The sequence below is a fragment of the Panthera uncia genome, chromosome C2, assembly GCF_023721935.1.
Source record: "Panthera uncia isolate 11264 chromosome C2, Puncia_PCG_1.0, whole genome shotgun sequence".
NCBI classification, from domain to species: domain Eukaryota; kingdom Metazoa; phylum Chordata; class Mammalia; order Carnivora; family Felidae; genus Panthera; species Panthera uncia.
This window is the reverse complement of record NC_064810.1, coordinates 120,980,417-121,004,434: the sequence shown is the minus strand read 5'-3', so window position 1 is coordinate 121,004,434 and position 24,018 is coordinate 120,980,417. Positions and strand designations below refer to the sequence as shown.

General features: G+C 45.8%; 1 protein-coding gene across 2 annotated transcripts in view; it reads right to left on the bottom strand.

The window, feature by feature from the left end:
• NMNAT3 (nicotinamide nucleotide adenylyltransferase 3) overlaps positions 1-24,018 on the bottom strand; it is a 114,524-nt gene that overhangs the window by 66,137 nt on the left and 24,369 nt on the right. The gene's annotated exons all lie outside the window — the stretch shown is intronic.

Below are 24,018 nucleotides of genomic sequence, written 5' to 3'. Positions count from 1 at the left end.
TTGGTAGTCCAAGTGAAACTTAGGTCCCAGAGTAGACTGGTAGTTTAAAAAAAACTTTTTAAAAAATACTTTCAGATAATGCAAGCAGAGTTGTAACACTTGAACAAGGACTTCCTGTATATCCTTTACCTAGTTTCCTTAAATGTTAATATCTTACATTTGCTTTATCACTCATTCTGTCTCTCTTTCTACACACACACACACACACACCCGTGCGCGTGCGCACACGCAGGCACGCACGTATACTTATATTTTTTTCTAGAATGTTTAGGGGTAAGTTGTAGACACAATACCTCTTTACCTCTAAATACTTCAGTATGTGTTTTCAAAGAACAAAGGCATTTTCTTATGTAATTGCAGAGTAATGATTAAAATCAGGAAATTAATATTGTTACAGGACTATTATCTAATCTGCAGATCTTTTCTGACTTTACCTCTTGTCCTTTATCTAGGGCCAAAGCAGTATGAGGGTTCTGCCCACCCTTGTCTCTACACTCTTGGGCTTTCAGGGCCAGGGTGAGGTTAAAGGAAAGCAGACAACAGAAGCCGAACTTCAGTAGCTTAAACAAACAGATGTTATTTGTTTCTCGCATGACAAGAAGTAAAAGAGGGCAGCTGCCATTAGGTCACGGGCTCAACAATGACCAGCAATTCTCTCAGATCTTCCCTCATGTTAGAAGACTGCTGCTGTAGCTACAGCCATCATGAATAGGATCAAGGCAAGAAGGAGCAAAGAGATACAGTGGCCTGAGTGTTCCTCTTAGTCAAAAACAAAAGAGCTTTCTCAGAACCACCCTGTAGATTTTTGCTTCTCATTGGCCAGAACCAGATCACATGGCCTTTCTAGCTACCAGAGAGGCTGGAAAAGTATTTAGCTTTACAGCCTCTCTAGTGGGAAGCAGAAAGGAAAAGGGAATTGGAAATGGGATTAGCTAGTTCACAGCACAGAGGGATACAACTGCCTTGGAGCTGACTGTGTAGAAGGCTGCCATGTTGGCTTTTCTGACAGCTACCTTGGGTCAGCTGATCCACGGCCTACCTTCAGTAGATCATATACCACATTCTATAGGGAAAACCTGCTCTTGTGTCTTTCCTCCCCGCCAGACAATAGGCCCATTTAAGAGGACAAGTGGTGTTTTCTTCATCTCTGGATCCCAGCCTCAAGCCCAGTGCCTGGCCCAGAGTAGGGCTCAGTGAAGACTGGAAACGGCTGGCTGCAGGGTGGTCCTGCGTCCTGGTGGGAGGAAGGCCTAATGCACTTCCTAATGCAGAGAAGTTGTTCTGGAAGTATTCTGAGTTATAGCAAGCAGATAAAACAAAAAACAAACAAAAAAAAAACCCAACCAACTCTCAGGCAGGCTATGGTTTCTTGAAGCTTCCTTTAAGGCAGCAGGAACACCCCCTACTGCGGGAGAAGAAAGCGGTCTGTAAGCTACTGCTGCTTGCTTCCTCCCAGGGAGGTTGGATGGTTTAATGAGATATTATTTGCAGAACGTGCCGAGCTATTCACAAGAGCAGCCCCGTGATGAGTGTATCTGGGGAGTCTGGCTGTTGTTCACAACTATTATGAAGCCTTTCAAAGTTCTATTTCATTTTGACAAAATCTAACTTTTTAGAGCTGTTAAAACATGTAACTGCAACATCTCAGGTAACCTGGGGTTTTGATCCATTTTTTCAAAAGTTCCTAGAAACGATAAATTAGATCATTTGTTTGAATGGTGGCATCAACAGCAATGAAGTGTGATGTTGGGGAAGAAGAATCAATGACATTTAATGTCTGTCTTTCTTTCCTTGCCAGCAGCCCACTGAGCCACACTACTCCAAAGCGACTTAGAGTATCCAAGCCACCGCTGAGATGGGAGAGGCAGGGAGTGCACGTTCCCAGGCTCAGGAGTGAGGTCAGTGCTCCTGTGTCACTTGTATACTCTAACTTGCCTCGACTACACACCCTGCCAAGCCCAAACCCGGAGAAATACAATGATAGTGTTGACATGGCCTCACTCCAGGGGCCACCAGGAGAATAAACCAGGCTCCAATTTGAGTTCAGGTCTCATCGAACATGAGGCCAGATGCGTGCCATGAAAGTGACCTATCTGCCCTGTCATTTGGTAACATCTAGTGAGACAAAGCAAGTGTGGGAGACGTTTGCTATCCGGAAAGGCTTCTCATTAATAAGCATTTAATGGGGGGCCACAGAGTGAGCAGTAATTGCTGCTGAACGATTTAACAAGTTGAGAAGGAGGCATACACGGCCTTCTTGGAGTTTATCATTACACTGGAGAGACAAGGCAACCAGATTCCACCTCTGGCCCCCGTCCCCTCTCCAGATTACCATCTATCACTTTACAGTCACCCAGATAGCATCTCACCCCGCTCTTCAAATGCAGCACGCTGCCTCCCTTCTCCTCGCTTCTGCAAATGCTGTTCCAACTACCTGAAACACCCCTGCCTTCAAGGTTTTCTCCTGGGAGTGTTTATCCAATTGTCCCTCCCCGCCCCCACACCGTGCTATATGTACCCCCCATTACACATTTTATCACTTTCTTCTTCCAGCCACCACACAACTGCCATTGCTTCATTTCCACGTTGCTCTTCCCCAAGCAGGTGAACTCCTACAGGGTGGTTTCTTACTCGTCTTGGTCCCCCCTCAACTCCTGCACTGTGCTTGGCGCATAGGCGCTCAGAAAAATGTGTAGAATGAATGAGAGAATGAGTGTCTCCAACCAAGGGTCATCCTTTTCAGACAGCTACCTCATCTTTTTGTTTCTGTCCCAAGTGGTCAATGGGCTGGGGCTTTCACAGATAGAAACTGACCTTTCTGGCTTTCAAGAGGCACTTAAGACCCCTTGTCAAGGCCCCAGTCCACTTCAGCCCGAAATCAAACAAGACACGCCTGCCTGCTGGACCATGTTCAATGTCAGGATTCCATCAACAGGGGTATACCGACTTCCTGCACGCTGACACCAAGGTCATCCTCCTGCTCTGGAGAAGCGGAGGTCACCAGCTGCTGCTTGGATAGGCAAAGGACTTTGCAGATGTGATTAAGTTAATGGTCATGAAATGTGGAAGGTAGCCTGGATTATCCAGGTGGGCCCAATTTTATCATGAGGGTCCTAATAAGGAGGAGGAGGGGGGTCAGGTACACAAAGATGGAAGGGCCAAAGTGACAATCAGGAGGGAAGAGGCTATCCCGGTTTGAAAGAGGAAGGAGCCGGGAACCAAGCAGCGTAAGGGGCCTCTAGAAGCTGGAATTGGCAAGAAAACAGATTGTCCCCAAGAGCCTTCAGAAGGAATTCAGTCCTGCTGACACTGTGGTTTCAGACTTCTGACTTCCAGAACCATAAGAAAATAACATGTGTCACTTTAAACTAGTAACCCATGGCAGTTTGTTACAGCAGCTATCGGATATGAACAAACTCACCTATGCGGGGGCAGATTCTCTACAGTGATCTTCCAGCTGGGGCAAGAAAGGTAACGGAATCAAGCCAGTGACAAGGATATTGAAGGGTGTGTCGGGCAGAGGGACCAGCATTGCCAAGCCCCAAAATCACCATCTGGGGGGAGGGGTGGTGAACTGAAAGCACATCCATGCGGCTCTGTGTGGGTGACTCAAGATTGAGGCCACAGTTGGTGTAGGGATCCTGCAGGCCCCTAGGGGGTCTCGGAGACTTGATTTTATTCCATGGGCAATGAGGAGCCTCCGAAGGATTTTCAGCAGGGGTGCGACTTACTCGTACATTTCTAGTTCAGAGAGAGCCCAGGTGCTCCCAGGATAGTGCGTCAGGAAGCCCCAGGGTGGCAACTTCCAGGCCCTCTCCACCTAGGGAAGGGCAGGCATTTCTCCATCTTCCCCCAGGATGGCCTTTCCTGCTGCCTGCATTTCACTTCAATCACCCGGTAATGGGATGCTGGCCGATGCCCCGCATGCACCAAATTCTAAGTGTGTACCCTTCGGCGCATTTGTCACAGGCCGTCGCAGAGACACAGAAAGGAAAGGCGAGCCAGGAAGGTTAAGTGCCGTCACTGCAGATGTAATGTGCTAATGCTCATCGCTTGGGAGGCAGTCAATTTACCTTTCCCTGCGGTGAGCGCCTCTAACAGGACCTGGCCCAGGAAAGTGGCTGAAAACATCCCTGTTTATTATAGACATAAAGCAGATGGCTTCGGGCAGAATGGAAATGGATTCTACAAACATCTTTCGTTACACAGACCTCTTGACCAGACTCCTCATCTTAAAGAAAACAAGAGACGCGGTTTGTATTTCTGGGGGTGACGAGCGCATTTTTTTAGGACCGAGGGAAATCATTTCCATCTGCACGAGGATGTCAACTTCTCCAGGGCAATCAACCTTCACGCGAACTCCGGGCACTTTTTCTTTTCAACTTTGTTGGATTCACCCGCTGTTGCTATGGGCACACGGTGCTGCTGGGAACAAAAGCAAAGCGAGCCTTCCTTGCCAGTGTGAGGATCCTCCAGTAGCCACCTCTTGGCACAAACACACACGCCAATTAAGCACTTGTCCTAATTATGAGACTCCCAGGAAAGCAGGCAGCCTGGCTCTTAAGTTTGGAGAACTTTCAAAAGATGTGAAGGAGCATGAGGAATGGAACGAGGTCTCTTGCAACCCCCCACTCAGGAGTTGGGAAGAATTTCGATTGCTGCAGGAAGGTGGCATGGAGTCACAGCTTCTGGGTTTCCTGAGTGAAAGCCTAGGCATTGTTCTAGAACCTTCCACACACTAGTGCTGATTTTTTCAGCATGCTTGGAAGGAGAGGGTTTGTGCTTGCATCCTACTCGACTTCTCTAAGCCTCAGTGAGCCCCATGGCAGATGGAGATAAATCACATACCCCCTAGGGCCGTCATGGGGGTTACCGGGTTAACTCACCTAGCACAGGACCTGGCCCGTAGGGGGTTCTCCAGAAACATTAGCTCCTCTTTCCTTTCTTTATGTTCAGAGCAGAATGTACCACCCCCACATCCGCTTCAACCTACTTGTTCACCATTTCTGCAGTCACCCGTGACCAAAACCTGGCGGTCCTTAGGACCACTTTAGCACCCGCCGCCCTGTTAGACATCTCTTGCAGACCACCCAGGCCTGGGAGATGTTCCCACAGAAGAGCACTCCCAAGGAAGGCCGTCCCCACACATCACTGCCAGAATCTTCCACCTAGCTCCAACTGCAACAGCTCAGCTCTGAGCATCACTTGTCCCTGGAGTTAAGACTTGCTAGTGAGAAACAGTTTAATGTCCTGCTGATGGAAAGAACATCTGGTGATGAAGAAAAAATGTGCCCCGGATCACAGCTGACTTGCCACCCTGGAACAGAGAAGCAGACAAGGGGGTAGAACGTGAGAAGTGCCTGGCGTCTCCCATGAGGAGTGCGAAGTAGCAGATCGTGAAAATCACAACCGACCAGCGACCGTGCTAGTGCCTTAGAGGTACAGGGATAAACAAAACCTGGCCCCTGTCCTCAAGGTTACAGTTTGGCAGGAAGAACAAACCACTAGGGCCCCAAGTAGGACAGAGTCTTCCAGTAACCTCCCAATATCCATTTCTGCCTTCCTCTTTAGTAACGGAATCTCTAGTAACCTGCCAGCTAAATACACATTCCCCAGTCTCTGCAGCAGGGTACGGCCATGTGCCTAAGGTCTGGCCAAAGATCTATGAACAGAAGTGTTGCATGATACTTCCGGAACCCTCCTGAAATGGGGACGGACTGCCCTTCTCCACTTCTCCACTCCTGCTGTCTAGAATTTGATGGCTAGAGTATAGTAACTACACTGGACCAACTCCCAGTTTGACGGAGAATAAGCCAAGAGAAAGCCAGGACCTTAATGACCCTGAAGCTGCCATACCAGCCCCAGGCTGCCTGCCTTCAGGTTTCTTCTACCAGGGGATAAATAATCTTCTGAGTCACCATTATTTTCTCTTTTTCTATTATACACAGTGAAACTTGTGTTCTAATTCTAATATATTCTAATCAATTTGCAGATGCAAATTCTAATCAATTCTAACTGATATACTGATACCTTAATGAATGTTTATTAAACTAGTGTATAAAGAAATGAAAACTGTGTAAACTTTTAGAAGTTTCTACCACCCCAGTTAAGCCTATTTTACCTGTGGAAACTCAAATGGATATTGTTTGAAAGGGAAAATACACCTAAGGAAAAAAAAATCTACCATAACTTAATTTTTTATATGAATTTTTCATAGGAGGAAAAATCCTTACTCAGGGCTCTAGAAGGCTGAAATGTGCAGCAGTGAATCTGCTTTTCTGTAGATCACAAAAACCAGACTGTGTCCTATCTCCTTTCCCCCAAACCAGATTCATTATGGCGTGTTGTTACACTCTGCTTTGAGTGGGCATTTGCCATATGGCTTGGCAGTTTAATGGCTTTCTGATACTTGACAAAAATGAAGCACAATCATTTTGCAAGGAGCTTGCGTTCCTAGATGGGTCTTTTCCAAATAACAGCTGTGCCTCAAAATGGAGTTACTCAAATTGCAATTTGTGGACACAATACTCAAACATTTACAAGTGAGCAAAACCTCAAATCACTTGGGCTATTTCCAGGCTTCAGAGTTTATGAAGTTTTTAGCAATGTTATGAGAGTGCAGCTGTCAACAAACTCACGCCAAAGTCTCTGAACCAACGGAACACGGCAGGCAGCAGAGATGTCCTACTTAGCAGCAGGACACGTGCAGCCGACCACAAACCCTCGGGAGAGAACAAATATGAGGGAAGTAGGCTTTACCCTAAAGCCCACAGACCAAATCTCTGTGCCTTTCTCTCTACTCCCTACCACACCGTACAGATGACACCAGATCTACAGCTCTAGCCCTGACCTTGCTGATGGGCCCCTACCGGTCCACGGATGTCCACCTGGCACTGGCTTATCAACAAGACAGACAAGCATGGATGCAAAGCTGACTAGCAAGCACTTCCTAACTAAGCGACCTTGAGTGTATGAGTCAGGGGAGTCCAGATGAGGTATGTAAACAATTCCCAAATCTCAGGAGCTTAAACCAATAAAGGTCTGTTTCACGTTCCTATTAACGTGTGCATTCTATGCTGGTTGGGCTCTATTCTGGATCCTCTTTTCCTCTCAATCCAGGACTCAAGCCAATGGAGCAGTCAGACTGAATATGGTCAGTCTGTAGCAGAGGAAAATAAAGGACTCCAGAAGGTCCCTCACCAGCAATTGTATTGTATGCTTGGCCTCAAACTGGCAATATCCCTTCCAACAACCCCACCCAACCTCAACGAGTTAGAAAATACAATCTGACTCTAGCTTTCCAACTTCAGGACACAGATATACTTGGTGAATAGCCTTGTGCCTACTACGGTAAGTTAATCCACTGCGCTTAGCCTCAGTGACCCATATGGAAAATGGAGATAATTACACACACCTCCACAGATTGTCATAAAGGTTAATCAGAGTTGACTCATATAGGGCACTTAGAATAGTCCCTGGCCCATAGGAGGTTCTCCAGAAATACCAGCTCCTTTCATTGCACTCGAAACAGAATTCTCAGTCTCCCACACCTGCTTCTGGCTGCCCACACCCCATGTCTGAAAAAGATTCCACCGTTTTTCTAGTCACTTTCAATAAAAACCTGCCCGTTATCTATGATCTCTCTTCATCCTTCATCATGTCCCCCCAGTACAATGACCTCCAAGTTTGGCCAATATGCCCCATGTGAGGTCTTCACTTTCCATCACTACTGAGACCCATCCTACTATAGGATTTTATTATCTTCTTGTATCAGGATTTTAAAAAATTGCTAACAACAGAAACAAGCTCTGGTCATCCTAATTCCCCTCTCCACAAAAGGCAAAGCAGTAAAGGAGCACGGGATTATCCGAAGGCCACCAGACTGTCACAGCATAATGGAAGGGCTGAACATGAGGTCTCAGGATAGACGAGGAACAGGGCAGTGCCATGGTCTCAATCTGGACAGAGCCCCATGGTATAGACAGGGTCAGTGAGGCTCACGCCAGTGCACGCTGTTCTCAGAGAGAGGCCATTGATGTGGACCAGACAGACCCCACCCCCAGCAATAGCTTCCATACTTGGTGTCAGAAACTCTGCAATCAGCTTCCCCCCACCCCCGCCCCAACGTGGCCCCAGTCCAATCTTTTCTCAATATGCCAACCAGATCAACTAGTCCTAAAGTTTGGGTTAAGTCACTCAAACTACTGTGATGAACAATCAGGTGTCTACCATGCACTAAACCCTGTATAAAACCTGGACCTTTGTGCCAAGCTAGCGATAAAACCTTCAGAAATTTGTTCTCCGTTGGCATTTAGTTGTTCAGCCGTGTCCTTCAGCTGGCATTAGAACTTTGGGGATTTTAGCCCCACTCCACCTCTCAAGATGGTATCCTGACCACCCTCTCTATTCCCTACATGGGCTCCATGTCCTTCCCACGCTGAGACCAACTGCTGTTCTCTGATGTGTCTTCTGAGTGTTCCTGCTGCTTGGGCTTCTGTTGATGCCACTTTCTAGAGCTAGGTGGTCTCTTTCATGCCAGCTCTCCCACAGAGCTTCCCCTGAGAGCCCACCTAGAAGTCACTGTTCCATCCTCTGACCTCTTAAAGGTGACACTGTCTGTATTACTGAGTCCCACTCTCTAATTGCCAAAAGACTGTAAAACCCCAAGGGCAGGGATCCCACAGGGTCTAACGCAGAGTGGAATGCAAATAAGGAATATTCACCTTATTCACTGGAGGACAAGGTAAAAGTGAAAAGTAGATCAGAATGAGAGCCAGAGAGCCCCGGTCACCTCCTGGCATGACCTAGGCTAAAGTGCTTCCATTCTCGCTTCCAATACTCAGCATTTCCTGGCTTGCTTTACTCCATGCAACTTTCTGTCTCACTATCAGGGGCGTCACCTCCCTTGTGGACTTGAATTTTGCTCTTACCCCATAAATTGTGTCTGCCACTTTGGCTGGGCTCCACCCGGGGTCCTGATTTGCACCTCAGAGGCACCATTTGACTCCTCTGTCCATTCCCTGCCTCTGCCCCTGCCGAATCCTGGGTGTATGTCCAGGGCTCTGCTCCATTCCAGCAGTGGGCAATGAGCCACAGTTAGTACTGAGAGAAGCAGTCTCACACCCTCTACATCCCTGGGAGAGTCCCTGTTTGGCAGGAAATGCAGAACTGTCCATAATGATGGCAGAAGATGGCACCACGGTCCTTCTTGTGCTCAAAGCACAAAATTGGCAGCCATCTGGCTCTTATCTCTCCCTTGCTTTGACAGCCTGTCAGTTCCACCTTTGCAATATCTTTATTATCCATCAGTCTCTCAAACTCCACAGTTCTTTCCTTCGATTGGGGCTCATTATTTCTCACTTGAACCTGAGTGAACTCTTAACCTGTCCCAGTGTCCCCTCCTCTGCCTATCTCTGCTCAACTGCCCAAGGGATCTTTTAGAATGCTTCCCCTGCCACCCAATCGCATCGTAGATAATGAAACTCCTTAGCAGCCACCCATGGCCCTTTACAATCTGGTCATGACCTATTTTGTCAGCCTCATCACTTACCTTCCAACACCCTCCCCGTGTCTGCTCCATCTAACTGCTTTCCATTCCATCCTAAGTCCCCTTGGATGGAATTTTCGGACCAGCCCTAAAACTAAACCCAAAAATTCCAAAAATGAAGGCAACTCCGTTTAGCTTGCTTGTTCATTCACTAAAAATGAAAACAAGCTGCCACTGCCATCAAGTTCCTCAGGGCAATAGGAGGTGACAGGAAGATCCCAAAATGCCTGGAAAGGTGGAAAGCTGGCCAGCCTCTCCATGAGGGCAGAACAGACCAGCTGAGGCCTAGTGAGCCACAGCAGGGGAGAGAACAGGCAAGAATCCTGCTGCTCAAGGACAGGCGTTCATTTGGGAATGTCACTGGGCACAACACAACCTAGTCCACAGCAATCCTTTCCCGTTTCATGTAATAGAATTTCCTCCAAAAATTATAAGCCAAGAAGCTCATCTTTCCTTCTTTATTGAGCTATAAGCAGACTGCCATAGTCGTGAGCAGATAACTGCAAATCTGGGCAGTGATCTATGAAATCAGAACAGACCTGAGTTTGGAGATGTGATTAATTAAAATTTTTAACCAAGTTCATCCCACATATATTTAATGTTATGCATAAGTGCTTTTGTGCTGGCTGGAAATTAGGCCTAAAGAGTGGGCAGTTCACAGAAACGCTGCAGACCCTGTGATTCTTAAACAGACAAACCTGATTGTGTTTCTTCCCTCAGTTACTGCTTCAGAATCCACTAGGATGACTGGCAGATCATTCCCTGCCAATGTCTGCACCAAAGCCCGTGCATTTCTTGTGCACACAGGATATGTGCACTCTAACAGTGAAGGGCATCAGGTGCTTCTTCTGGCCTTGAACTGAGGTTGCCTGTGCTTGTACTTGGGGGACCTCTGGAATGGAAAAGGCTTGGCATTTACAAGCACTGCAACCTTGAATAAGCCCTTCAGTCTTCTAAAAAATGAGGATAGCCCAAGCTCATCCATGGAGGCTGTGAAGATGAACTAAAGAGACACATTAGGACTATACTGCCTACACTGCTTTCAGAGGAGGAGGAAACTTTTCCATCACAGAGTTAGGGAACAGGATTCATATGTGCCAACCTTGTGTAAAGACACCACTGTCCCTGACAGATTCTACCTGTTCCTGCAAGAACAGTCCAAATGAAGCCACTATTGGTCTGTGTTCATCCACCCCTGCATAGTATGGAATCAGGGATTTCTGGCCAACTCAGCCAGGGCTGGGGCAGTTGAAGAAGCCCACCAGGTCATATACAACACTCCAGCTGATCTGCACCAGGCTCCCTCCCACAGAGTCAGGACTTGTTGATTTACTTTACTAAGTATGAATGAAAACACCAACAAAGAGGTTAATTTGCTTTTATGACTTCTGAAAAAGTAATGTATTTGTCTGGTACACGCTTTGGCTCAGATCGCTTTCTATAGGCCCTTGTAATACATGGTGATCCTTGAGTGTGCATGCCACAAGCATGGGGCTGGAGCACAGAGGCTGCCCAGAGGCTCAAACAAGGAGGGTCCTGGCCCCAGGGGCACAGGCAGATTCCTAGGGTCTCAAGGCCAATGGGCAGAGCTAGAATCCAGTCAGGGCAGAAGAAGTAAAGAGCACTTCATGCCCAGAAGTGGGGGGTAAAGCCAGATGCAGACATCTGGAGGTATCTACTCTAAAATTGAGACAGCAAAGCTTCATCTCCCAGGCTTCTAGCTTATGTGAATTCTCTTACATGTGCTGGCCTCACTAAATCAATAAAATAATAATTTAAGGGTAAAATAAAGTATAGCCAAAGTGAAATGATTTAAGCTCACTGTCTTCTGGGAGCAGATGTTCCAGAGGGAGTGTGATGTGGCAGAGAATTTGCCGGTGCTTCCTGCAGCACAGCGACTCCCTTTTCTCCTTACCAAGAAACTTGATTTTGTTCACCTTCGGGGACAAGGGGCAGAGATCCAGGTAGGAACCGCAGCACCACACCCACCATGGCAGGCCACTCCCTTTGCCCATGATTGGTCCAGTCACGAACATGTGACCCATCCCTGGGCAATGAGATATAAAAGGAAGTGCCTGGAGGCCTATGGGAAAAATTTTCGAAGTCCAAATACAAGCAGGTCCTTTTTCCACCGCTTCCTGCCCTGGATGCTGTGGTGTCGGGATGTGACGCTTGGGGCTGCCACAGCCCTCCGGTGACCATGAAGGCCTAGACAGCTGCAGAGGTGAAGGGCAACCCAGAGACTTGGTCTCATTAAGTTGCTGCAATAACCTAGTATAGCCTCTCTCTAGACTTTATTATGTGAGCTGCTACAATATCTTTCCTGCTACAGCTACTGCTGGTCATGTATTCAATTGCTTGTGTCCTCAAGCATCCAAAGAGATCCATCTCAGGAGGCTTCAGTTCTTGCCTTCTCCTCACAGTGTGTGCACTTCCGTGGGCCAAGTGCGATTCCAGTGTGTAAAGACAGGTACTTGCTACATAACATGGCGTCTAAAGTCAAGGCAGCTGCTTCACCTGGGTTGCAGCTGGAGAGAGACTGAATCTGAGTTGGAAGACCTCCCACTCTGTGGGTCCTGGGAAGGATGGTATGTTGAACTCCAATGTGGGGCTATCCTGGGAATCCTCCAGGAACTGTTCTGAACATACATGATTTTTGGTTAACACTGTGACCTCAGAACCTAACCTCAGGGGCAGCTGCCTCCTGAGCCTCTTAACAGACCCCTCTCAGCTGCATTCACTGTCCCCACAGGCACCGACTGCAGGGACCTTTGTGAGGGTAGCTTTGTATCTCAGGGGACTTTCACACCCTCAGTGGCTCCTTGCTCCTCTCCATAGATGCGGACCGCTGTGCCTTGCCTGCTTCAGTGCTGGCTGCTTGCCTACCTGTGCCTGTGGCCCAGCACAGCCTGGTGACGTGAAGAAGCCTGAACACACCCACGCTGCCATCTCTGTTTTGTTCCTGCTGGTCTCTACCTAGAGTGCCCCCTCTACCCATTCCTACCTATTAAACTTTGTTTCCCCAGCACTCAGCACACATTAGGCCAACCAAAGAAGGTCTCCTTAACTCAGTAATGACAAAAACAAATAACTCCATTAAAAAACAGGCAAAGGACTTGAATAGACATTTGTCCAAAGAAGATATACAAATGACCAATAAGCACATGAAAAGATGCTCAACATCACTAATCACTAGGGAAATGCAAATTAAAACTACCACGAGATACCACCTCACATACATTATGATGACCATTATCCAAAAAAAAAACCAGTAAGTGTTGGCGAGGATGTGGAGAATCTGGAACCTCTGTGCACTCTTGGTGGGAATGTACAATGGTAAAGCCACTGTGAAAAACAGTATGGAGGTTCCTCCAAAGATTAAAAATAGAACTACCATATGATCTAGCAATTCTACTTCTGAGTATATACCCAAAAGAACTGAAAGCCACAGGAACAGTTACTTGTTTTTAAATTTTTTTTTTCAACGTTTTTTATTTATTTTTGGGACAGAGAGAGACAGAGCATGAACGGGGGAGGGGCAGAGAGAGAGAGGGAGACACAGAATCTGAAACAGGCTCCAGGCTCCGAGCCATCAGCCCAGAGCCTGACGCGGGGCTCGAACTCACGGACCGCGAGATCGTGACCTGGCTGAAGTCGGACGCTTAACCGACTGCGCCACCCAGGCGCCCCAGGAACAGTTACTTGTACATCAATGATCGTAGCAACATTTTTCACAGTAGCCAAAAGCTATAAGCAACCCAAGTGTCCACAGATGACAGATGAATGGATAAACAAAATGGTTATATATATATGTGTGTGTGTGTGTGTGTGTGTGTGTGTGTGTGTATACATAATATGTGACATTTATTTTTGATGTATATATGTATATGCATGTAGATATATATGCAAATATATACAATACACATACAATGGGATATTATTCAGTCTTCAAAAAGAAAAAATCTGACATATGTTACAAGACGAGGATATTATGCTCAGTGAAGTAAGTCAATCACAAAAAGATAACTACTGTATGAGTCCATATATATTTGACTACCACCTAGAGTAGTCAAATTCATAGACACAGAAAGTATAATGGTGGTTTCCAGGGGCTGGAGGGAGGAGGGAATGAGGAGTTGTTGGTAGTGGGTATGGTTTCAGTTTTGCAACATGAAAGAGTTTTGGAGATGGTTGCATAAGAGTATGAATATACTTTACTGAACTATATACTTAAAAATTGTTTCGATGGTATATTTTATATGTAATTTACCACAATTACAATTTTAAAATAAAAGGTATCCTTTGCTAAGCCTTCTCTGATACCAGACTCTGATTGCGCCGCATTGCTCATCAATCTGCCTTGACTCCTTGTTTTCTGTTCTTTCAGGATTGTTTCGAGACATACCCAGTTGCCTAGAGCAAAATAATTACAGAGAAATAGAGCCAGAGTCCTGACTGAACTGCTTCTAAAGTCTAAACTTTCTAGGGCATTTCAATTACATGAACCAGTAAATCTCCTTTTTAACATTAAGCTAGTTTGAGTTGGTGTCCTGTTACTTGCAACCAAACTCAACCTAATTGAGTCTACACTTGACTTGAAATATCAGAACACTAAGAAGAAAAGACACTAAAGATTTCTAGGGAACGAACAAAAGAAAGTTCACAGACAAAAGGCTGAAAATAATATGGCATCTAACCCCTCATTTGCAACATTAGATGCAAAAAATGAGCAATGTGTACATACTTCTGAGAAAAGAGGACTTTGAATCTGGAATTCTCTATCTGGCTAGATAATTAAATATGGGAATAGAAGAAATACATTTTTATATATGAATGGAACTCATATATTAAAGTTTACCTCTTGGGTACTCTTTAAGTAGCTCTTTGGGGGAGTGTTCCAGCAAAACAAGGAAGGAAAACCAATAAAAGTAGAAGACAAGGATCCCACCTAGGAGGATGGTTAAGCTAGGACAGATGAGAGTTGTACGGCTGGAGAGAACTGGACAGGATAGAAAAGTGTGGGCCTTTTATGAAAAAAGAGAGGAGAGGCCAGAGACGCTGGGTCAAATGGGGTTATGGTGAGAGCATTTCTCTCTCAACTACGACCACCCTCCCCCCCTCAAAATCCAAAAACACAGAGCTATATGATGTGGTCCAAAAATCATGTAAATAAATGTGACACAATTTTAAGCTCTTTATGGAATATGAGAAAAGAAAATACATTTGACCCTGGTAGTAGGAATTTCCCTATGAGTGGTCCAGGGCTACTTGATCCTGGATATTTATGTGGTCATAATGATTTCAGTCCTATTTAATGGTGTTCAGGTTTTAGAGTCAATCTAGTGAAAAGGCACAGAAAGCTTAACTGTGATTACAGAATAGAAAGGTAATGTTAACCTCTTGGCAATGTAAGAATACAGCTACCAAAGGGAAGTGGTTGAGGTTATGGAGAGTGTAGGCACTGATTAGTTTACCAAAAACAACAATAAAAAACAGATTTGGTTGTATCAGATATGGGGAAAATGATACTTTAAACAAGCCAGGGCATAAACTTCTCTCCTATAAAATCTTGGGAAGGTAGGCAGGTCAGGGATAGTATGGTCGCTCTGATGTCATCAACATCCCAGAATCTTTTTAGATTTCTCTGTCATTCTTAGAACATGCCTTCCATCTACCCTCAAGATTGTCTCATGATCACATAATGACTGCTGCAGCTCCAGCCATCCTATCTGTGTTCCAAATAAGAAGAAAGAAGAAGAGAGAAGGGCAAAAGAGGCCTACCTGCTGAGTCAGCCCCCTTATAAAGAACTTTCCAGAAGCACGACCCAACAACTTCTGCTTATATCTTACTGTCCAGAACCCAGTGACATGGCCACTCCTATCCAAAGAATAAAACTGACTAAATTCCAAACTGAAAAGTATAGTTTTTTGGATGGCACATTGCTGCTCTCAACAAAACTGGGCTTGTTTGTAAAAAAGAAGGGAGGAATGGATATTAGGTAAGTAAGTCACCATCTGTGACTCAAGAAATATACGTATATTTTTTTCAAGTAAAAAGGTAACCAACAAAAGAATAAAAAAATAACAGAGCCATCAAAAATGAGAGGAAGGAGGAAGGGTGAAGAGTATACATGAGTTAAATCAATCTTTCATAATGGGACTCAATGGCTATCTTTTCTGGGTACAATTTAGAGTTGTGCATTTAACCCACAAAAGAATTTAAAGAGACCAAAGAGGCTTTGGGAGGTAGGCAGGGAGGTGGGGATGGAGCTATAACTTTATATTAAAAGCCTGTCTGAATTAGTTGAATTTTTAAAAAGCCATGTGCATGTATTATTTTGATGGCAAAAGTAACAGTGTTTAGTCTAATCTTTTGGGAAACAGAGCTTCACTGTATTTCCTTTCCCCTTGGCAGCCTGGGTCAGTGGTGGGCACTTTGGTATGTTTTTAACCCTCCTCATTGACTTAGAAAGTGACAAAAATCAGCCACATTCAGGGCTCTCTTGATCTCACTTCTTTCAATGGATTTGTTATTTTTTAAACTCTAGCCATTAACATCCAAGATTCTTTACGAGAAGATGGACTGGGCTGGCACACACATCACTTCTTCCGTTTCTGGTGGGGAAGGTCCTCCTACGCACCACCCTCTGTTTGAACCCAAGCAGCCAACATCTCCCCACGCTCATTCTCCCGGGCCACTCCTGTGCGCTCGCAGACCTCTGCGCAGGGAAGTGCGTGCTCTACCTGCCTGGTCTACACTCTCAAATCGCTGTCCTAATGTCTCTATAATATATTAACAGGCAGTGGCCAAAGGGAGTTCTGCTGAAATAGGCAGTAGTTTGGGCCATTTTGGACAAAATCCTAGAATGCACACAATAATGCTGAGCGATGCAGTTTAATTTATGAGCATGCAGGTCTGCTGTGAAATTGGGAAATGGAAGTATAAGACATTAGCATTCACATGGCAAGGGTAGGGCCAAGTCCAAAACCGTAATATGCCTTTCACAGGGAGGACTGGGGAGTCTGAAAGAGCAGCCATGCTCTGTCAGTTAACTGTGTGCTCACGAACCTCATCCTTGTATTTTAATGCCACCAACCACCTGTGCTTCTCCAGGCCTTATGCCCTTCATATTGCCCCACACCCTCCATTGTTTTTAACAACAGTAGAACACTCGTCCGCACCTCTTCTGGACAGCTTTAAAAGATGAATTTCATGGTCTGGATATGCTTTGATCTGTAGGCAGGAAGGTAGAACAGACAGCTTCCCAACTTCCTTGTAGCTAGGACATACAATCTATTATACAGTGAAATATTTCCAAATTAAAAAGGGAAGACAGGCACGTTTGTAACTTAACAGCAGTTGTACATGTGGCTCAAGCCATGTATTCTCCAGTGAAAGGAGCTCATGAGTTAGAGATTTTGTCTGACCCTGACTTTCTCGCCCATTTCTCAGTGCACAGAACAAAATAACATCTACTTCTGCCTTCTTAGGAATGAAAATGCACCCTTCTAAAGAGTCCACAGGAAACATCAAGCGTGCTCCAGCAGTTAAAGTGTGTTGGAAAACAGGTTGGATATCCCATTGCAACAGGCTGAATAATGTCCTTCAAAGAAATCATTTCCTCATCCCTGGAATCCGCAGATGTTGCCTTATTTGGGAAAGGGTCTTTGCAGACGTGATGAAGGATCTTGGGGAGATTATCCTGGATCGTCTAGAGGGCCCTGAGTGCAATCACATGGAACGTTCTGAGGGAGGGGAAAGGGAGGCCTGAACACACACAGACAAGGCCCTGCGAAGAAGGAGCAGAGAGAAACCTGGAGATGCTGGCCTTGAAGACTGGACTGATGTAGCCACAGGCCAAGGAAAGACAGCAGCCACCAGAAGCTGGAAGAGGCAAGGAACAGATCCGCCCGGAAATGGATTCTCTCTGAAGGGAATGTGGCCTTGCTGACGCCTGGATTTGGGGCTGGGAAGCTTCTGATTTTGGCCTCCGGACCTGTGAGAGAATACATTTCTGCTGTTTTAAACCACCAGGTCTGTGGATTTGGTACAGCAGCCCTAGAAAATTAACACAACCACAGAGGGGCCAGAGGGGAGGCTTTCAGTGTTTACAAAAAACAAAAAACAAAACCCCCCCCCCCAAAAACCCATCCCAAATACTCTATGGTTCTTTTAATGGTATTTAACAGAATTCAACTTCCTGCCTCCAGCTAGCAGGGCATGAGAGTATTGGAACTGAGGGCAGTCAGGTCCATGAAGCACAGGCTAAGAAAAGCCTGGGTCCCTGGGGACAGCTCCAGGCAATGTCCCTTCCTGAAGCAGGGTGCTAAGTACATGAAGAAAACATGTCTAGTTCTTAGAGCAAAAATGTGAATAGGTAAGTGTGAAGAGGGTACCGAGGATTTAAGATATTTCCGATAAATTAACCTCATAGCTCAGACAGGGCTGCGTGGCTATGTGTATGTGTCAGGGGAGTGCATCTTTAAACAAATGCAATGTAATTATTAATAAACATGGCCAGATGCCTGCAAGCATATGTTACAAGGCTGCTCTCTGAGGGTTTCTGTAATAGTGAAAAATTAGAGACCTAAATGTCTACCAACGGGGGAATGGTTAAGTCTCATACGATACTATGCCACTATTAAAGAGCAACATAATTCTACATACACTGACATTAGAGGCTATGAATGAGTAAATGTTGGGTAAAAAAAAAGGCAAGTTGAAGATAGCATTTCAGTATTATCTCATTTTGGTTAAACAAAGCTATCTATGTTATTGTAATATAGAGAAATACTGTCGAATAGAAACACTTCTGTATCCACCTGATAGGTACACTGCAAACAAGTCGTCACCTCTGAGGAAAGGGGAGGGTTGTTGGGGGGACAAAGTGGAATGGGCATCTTCATACGAATGAGCTTCTTCCTTCAGCGTGTTCTCCTTTTGTGGTCTTAAGAAAGAAACGATGGACATGTAATAGCGATACTCTATGAGAACCTTGTCTAGTATAGTGTCAGGTAAACAGTGGGGGCCCTCGGGAACTGAGTGCCTGAGGAGGACTGTGCAGCAGGTGGTCTTTGGAGAATGGCTGGGGCTTCTGGAAGCTGCTGGTAAGCCAGCTAATGTTGCAGGGCTCGAGGCAAAATCCTTGGCTTTTCTACGAAGCTCCCTAGTGGTGCTGCCATGTTTTTATTTAAAGAGAGAAAGAAAGGCACAGGCAGTAGACCAAAGTCCCAGGCAAGTGTGTCTTTTGTCTCTTCCACAGGAGTGGGGCCAAGCCACTGTCCACCAACTCAGTGGTTTACACCAAAGCCAAGGGAAATGTGTCTTTTGAACACTTTCTTGGAGAAATTCTGCACAAGGCTGTTTCTAAAGGTTTTCTTACCCCCTGGAAGGGTAGTTTTCTCACCAGGTGAGCATGCAGTCCCTGTGCTTGCTATGGAGCACGGCCCTCAATAGGGTGTGCTGGTGGGCTGTCCGTCAAGATAGGAAGCCCTGTGCCTTGGAAAAGCACCCTTGTAGCCTCTCTCCTCAGAAGACACCCCAAAGAACACCCCAGTCACCCTTCATCACATACGAAGGCAGAGCTCTTAGATCCAGAGTCTCCCAGTTAGTCGTCTGTTGGAAATGCTGCTTTGGATTAATGTACAGTCAGGCTGACCAATTATGCACCAAAAAGGTGTTAATACAGCTAGGGGAAATATGCACTGATCTCACACTATTCAAGTCGGGGTACTGAAGACATGAACGGGAGTGCGTCTCAGGACCCCAGAGCAAAAAGGAACATTCCAGACAAGAAATGACAAGCACAATTCTCTTTTGGATAAAAGCAGGGGTGTGCCACCTCTATCTCAAACACATGCTACAGGAGCACAGTGCTTTGAAGATGATAGTCCCTACAAATACTTTTTAAGTGATGGCTCTTAGTGAAATTACTGCTTTCGGTGGAATGAAAGGACCCAATCCTCCTTCTCCTCCACATAGCATGAAGTATTTATTTTTCAAGGTATGTTTCTCCAAGATTTGCCACAATATCTTTAAAAGTCATGACATTTTTATGATTCCTTATTACAAATTTCAAGGAAGACTTTCGTCTCCTGTATTCTAAAGAAATTGTCACCAAAACAAAGATTGGAAGCTGGATTTTTTCCTTAAGCAGAGGGAATGCTGTATCTAGACGGCCTGTGCTTCATCAAAATATTGAACCCTGTTGGTTTTGTGCTTCCATTTGCAGAATGTTGACATCTGGCCAACCCCCATTTTTATAACTGAGGAAAGTGAGGACTGGAGAGGTGAATTTGCTTATTCAATGTCACATGGGAAGGTAGTAACAGAGCTAGAATCAGAGCTTGGGCTGAGACTTATATCACCATGTGACAGTGCCTTATAAATCAAGCTGTTTGGTTATGGAGATTTTTAAGTTTTATCCAAGGAATGGATCATGACACACAAGTTCCATCGCTAGGCCTAATGAGACAGGCACCGCGGGACAAGTGCGGGGGAAGAAGAAGATAATAAGTTCAGAGAAATAAAGCTGGAAAGGACCTGGAGCGATTCTTTTACTCCCATTTCCCTTCCTTGAGGCAGAAGTCCCTGACATCATTCCAGGGGAGAAGTATCTTATTTCTAAAAGCCTTCAGGGAAGATTTCATAAGTTCAGCTAACAAAAAGGAATATCTGATTTCCTCTCAACAGCAGGATCCAAGAAGTAATCATAGAAAACCAATGCACAATCTTTTACATAAAAAAAAAACACACACACACACACACATAAAATGCTGGGGGCACCTGCGTGGCTCAGTCAGATGAGCATCTGACTTGATTTTGGCTCAGGTCATGATCCCAGGATTATGAGATCAAGACCCACGTCGAGCTCCGTGCTGAGCATGAAGCCTGCTTGGGATTCTCTCTCTCTATCCCTCTGCCCCTCTCCCCCATATGCACCCGTTTTCTCTCTAAAAACAAATTAAAAATAAAAAAAACAAACAAAACAAACAAAAACACAAAACGCTCCTCACCCCAATACCCCAGAAGTGATTATTTAAAATCACCTTCCAATTTAGTCCTACTTGAACATTTCTATTGTGAAAGCAAAAAATTTTGGAAAATAAGAGCATGGAGATGTCATGAAAACTTGACAATCATTTTTGTAGGAATTTGTAAGAGAGTAGGAGACTCACTCGGGCCTGGTTGTATGAAGAACTTTGACAGAAATGATAATATATAGAGGCCTGCAGAACATAGAACATTTATCACATAAAGCTTCTGAGTTAGAGACCATATAACGGCTCCTACTGTATGACTGTCACCTCTAAGGTTTGTAAAAATTCCATTTTTTTTGCAAAGCAGTTCTTATAGCAAGTCTTAGATCAAGAAAGTACGTTTCTAAGTAACGGGAAGGGGGGAAAATAAAAACAAAATAGATTAAAAACTCCACCAATGATTCCACATATATTCCTGCCAAATGATCCAAAAGCTGGAGGTTATCCTGAGAGGAGGAAGTCTGCCTAACATCTGTGACATTAAGAGAGGGAAAGCTAATAACGTGTGGCACCTTACCTGAAGACGATATTGCTGACCTACTGACAACAGCTTTGAACTGCTTTCTGATCAGTGATTATAGGATTCCGGACTCTTAAGAATCAAGGCATGCACCTCAAAGGCAGCTGCTGGAGATAAGGTGGCCCACGGGTGCAGGCTGTCTGTGTGGGGAGCTGACAGGTCTGAGGGCAGCGACCACCAAAATCCTGGGCTCAGGGACTCAGGCTCTGGGCAAGGATGCAAAACGGCCGTCCTTAATTTTGCTCCCGACCCAACCATCCCCCGAATGGCCTGTCAAGCTTCTCCCAGCCATGCCTCAGTGCTCCTGTTCCAGGCCTTTCTCCTCTGCTGTTCCAAAGCAAGTGTGTCTCTGAATGCCCCCAGCCCATCCCTCCCCGGGTGTTCAGGAATCACCCATCGGCCTGGGGACCCATATCCTCCATTCTTCACAGAAGAATGTATCTGGGGCCCACTCCTGCATCTATGTCCAGCCTTCGCCTTCCACCCAGTGCCAGGCCAGAGAGGGAAAGGTCTAGACAGTTCTCATCTAGAGCTCTGAAAGCCCGGGCTGGAGGAAATGCTAGGAGGAACCGTGAAGACTGGCACCATGGGCTCTACCCCAGCCAGCCAGTGCTCAGACCAGGCATGGGGCCACAGAGAGATCCAGTACAGAGAGATCCACAGAGAGATCCAGCCCACGGTTGCTGGAAGAGCCACATGAGTCAACAGCCGTAACGCCCACAGAATGCAGGGGGACCCAGAAGTGAGGCTAAAAGGCTCTGAGTGCAGGAGCCAAGGAAAGCACCTGAGTGGGACAATTGTCATTACTAACCATTTATGGGAGCACAGTTGCACGTTGCTTTACACATGTTATTTCAATTAGATGCTGCTATTCCCCCGTTGCAGATGAGGAGACTGGGGCTGGAAAAGTGAACTAATGTGTTCAAGGTTACCCAGCAAGGAGGAGCAAGCTGCAATTTGTCCCCATGCCACAGCTCTCAAGCTGTCTCACCTGGGTGTGCACAAGGTGACAATAGCACTTCTCGTTTCTGCAAGGGACTGTGAGCACAAGCTTGGGGGTGGCACAGCTGGGATTCCCAGGTCCCCAACAGCATAATGTTAAAGTGGGACTGCAAAACTCTGAAAACCAAATTAAATTCACTCTAATTTTGAAAGCAAAAGCGAACCAATGCCCAACAGCCTCTTTTCCTAGGAAAGGGGATCGAGATCCAATAAATCTCTAGCCCTTCCCACCCTAGAGAGAGGCAGGGAATCACTGCGGAACAAAATGCAGCTTTGCTTCTCCAAGAGCAAACAGCCTTGGCTGTAACTCTGGAAGTCCACAACCAAGCGCAATGAAAGAAAAACCTGAGCTTGAGGTGCCTAACCAGTGGCATGCAAATTCACTCAAGAGAGGATTAAAAAGAATTCAAAGTACAAAATGAGTTTCATGATAAGCAGTTTTCCCCTGTTTTACTGAAACAATAGAGGTGTTAAAGGAACAGATGTTTCCAGGGGGGAATAAATGCCAGACCTGCCAGTTTAAGGAATCACTGCTTCATACATGTCACCATACTGGTGTTATTCTGTCTGTTCCATTTTATAAAAATACCTATGCTTGGATTAAAAAGTCCCTAAGAGATGGTCCCGTAAAGAAAATGAGACTTAGGGATAGGTTTAAAAACTGTCGATGCAAAAAATCTCACACTTTCCAATGAGTCCTGGAATAATGCAAAAAGTAAGTGATAGTGTTAAAAACCTCATAATAATAATAAAGAAACCTGTTTAATTCAAAAATAATAGAAAACCATAAAATGCTCAGAAACTATAAAATGCTCATTGCAATTGAAGCCATTATTTTCGGAGCAATCAAACAGATCATTTACCAGTGGTTCCTTGGTTACCATTTTCCTGAATCAGAATCCTGTGTGCAGTAAGGAAAGGTTGCATTTCAGAGCCGGAAAACCTTTCTCCTTCTGTGTCCACTCCCATGCCAGAGTGATCTTTTCAGCCTGCCCTCTCCCTCTGCTCCCTTCCTCGCCTCCACTCCCTGAGGTGAGTTTCTGGCCTCTGTCTGGGGCCTGGCACATGGGTACCCCCGTTTACCACCTCCTTATGGTTTCTCCACAAGAGTGGCTCCTCACCCCCTATCATCAACTGTGTCGATGGCACCATGGGGTGGAACCTCCAGGGCCTGGCTGCCATCCCAGCACCCAAGTACCTCCCTGGTTGGCTTTTCCTCCTCGATGCCTGAGACCAACACGCTTGTTCTAAGCATGTACACAGAAGGTGCTTAATAAAGGGTTGCTGAATAAATGATGCAGGCATCTGGCCAGGAGCCACTTGTTTCCTTCCCTTCCTCGGAGCTCTTCTCTCCACCTGAAATGCCCCCATCCTTCTCAGTTTATCCATATCACCTTCTCCAATTTTCCATAAATGAACAGCACCATCATCCAGTCAGTTGTGTGATAGTGATTCTGGCCCCCTTTAAAGAAAGGGAGCCCTAAAATTCATGTATCACTGAATCCTATACACTCTACTTGCTCCTTCTCTCACCTCTCTTCTCCTCCATTCCCTCTGTAATGCCTCACTCTGGCCTTCCTCCCATCGAAACTCCTCACAGAGGTGTCCTGATCCCCACTCCCTGGTTTAGCCTCTCCTGAATGCACACCTGAGCTCATCCCTCCTCTGCTCCCCTCTGTCCTCAGGCTAGAGCCCAAGCTGTTGACAAGGCAGAGATGTGGCCCCAGAAGGCTCAGCTCTCAGCCATCAGTCCCTAATCCCTCCCCAGCCCCTCCCCCACCCAGCATCCACCTGGCACCCAGCTGCCACAGAAGACCTCTTACCCACCCCTGGCTGGCTGGTGGAGCAGAAAGCAATGATCAAAGCAGGGAGTCCATCAAAAAATGTCTAAGCAAGCTTTAGCTTTAAA